The following is a 1,778-nucleotide window of genomic DNA, read 5'->3' on the forward strand; positions in this document are numbered from 1 at the left end:
TTCTTCTAGATCCCGTTTATTGCCCTGCGAGGCCGAGCCTCATGGTAGGCAGTAAATACATTGTTGTCTACTTGGGTGATGATGGAGGTTGGCGGGACATAGTTGAGCAGGATGCTCATGCAATCTAAGGGTGTGTGGTGGGAGAGATGTCGATGAGGGATGGTGCAAGGGGATGTGCCAGGGTACAGACAGGGGCGAGAGTGAGACGTTCGAGTACGTAAATGGTGTGGAAGGGGGCAGGGCTCAGGAAAGGTGCGTTGCGGACGTCCGCCCAGTCCCGGCCATTTAAGGCAAGGGAACGGGCTATAAACCTGCGGCCTTTGGGTGCGGTTGCGCCCCTGGGTCTCGCCTCTTGCGCCGGTCAGGTGTACGTCTGGCGGTATCCCCGCCATCCGTCAGAACTCCCCCGCCCCTAGAGCGGGCGGGCGCCCGCAGCGCACATTTCCGGTGGGATCTACGAGAGCGCAGTGAATACATGCAATGGGGTCAACTATAGGATAGCAAGCTATATGTAGTAGAGTACATAGTGGTGTTGTCCTGTAACAATTAAATGAGGTCAGCGTGTTGCATGCTGTACGAATAGAGGGAGCGAAAAAGGGGTATGGGTTGCACTCGGGGCAGGGTGCTGTGTCTTCTGGTTGCGCCTCCCATAATGTTATATTTTGCGATGTTTCGGCTCTTTTGGTGCCACATTGCCGAAGGTGTGTTGCAGGCGACGTGTTGCGCTGATGAACTTGAGGAGAGGTTGCATTGCTGACGGCGCATTGAGGAGGAAGGATATTGTGCGGCCACGACGTCCGAGGTGTGACAAGTGTTGCGAGCGCGCCGAAGCATAGGCGGGGCATTGCAGTAGGAAGTGCATCACCGTCTCCGGAGCTAGGTCGCATGCCGGACAGCGCTTCGAGTCGACCCGTGCGATTCGGTATAGGTGGTCGTTGAGGGAAGCGTGTCCGGTACGGAGTTGGAAGAGCGTCGCGGCCTGTCTCCGAGACAGAGCTCGTATTTTCTTCATATAGGCGGGGGAGGGGAGTGACTGGTCGATGAGATGCAGCTTGCGGCCGCATTTGGAGGCCTTCCATTGCTTCGCATTGTGTTCGACGAGGGCTTCTAGGTGCACCTGCTTCGTCTTGGTCGCACTCACAGGGAGTGATTTGCGGAGGAGGGGGGGAAGGGATTTGGGCGCGCTTGACTTTCCCTTGGCTGCGCGCTTCGCCGCCACATCCGCCAGCTCGTTCCCCTCTATTCCAGTATGCCCTGGGACCCACCGAAGGGTGAATGCGGTACGTGGGGCAACTTTACCTTTGTCGAACAGCTCCCGGACCCTGTGGTGGAAGTAGTCAGTGAGATAGTGGCTGGGTCTCGGACGTATCTGGGTTGACGCCTCTATTGAGGACTTGTTGTCAAGTGCAACTGAGGGGTTGTGCACGGCCTGGCGTTCCTTCCGTAGCAGCTGTGTACCTAAAATAGAACCTATAATCTCCGCCTCGTAGATCCCATGGTGCTTGTCGGACCCGAGGTGGTAGAAGAGGGTCTTGGTTCGGGAGGACCCCGCCCTCAGTAGCACTGCCGAAGCACCAACCTTGCCGCGCTTCTGCGAACCATCTGTGTATACCAGTATCTTGTGTCGTCTCGCCCATTCTTCATCGTCGTCCATGGCTTGATCTTTTGAGCTTGCAATGTGGACCCAGTGCGCTGGGATCCAAGCGGGATGGTGCCGAACGGCCTGGACCTTTTCCATGCACTGTGGGGTGTCAGGGCTAGCATAGAGGTGGAGCAGC

The sequence above is a fragment of the Dichomitus squalens genome (assembly GCF_000275845.1).
Source record: "Dichomitus squalens LYAD-421 SS1 unplaced genomic scaffold DICSQscaffold_86, whole genome shotgun sequence".
Lineage (NCBI taxonomy): Eukaryota > Fungi > Basidiomycota > Agaricomycetes > Polyporales > Polyporaceae > Dichomitus > Dichomitus squalens.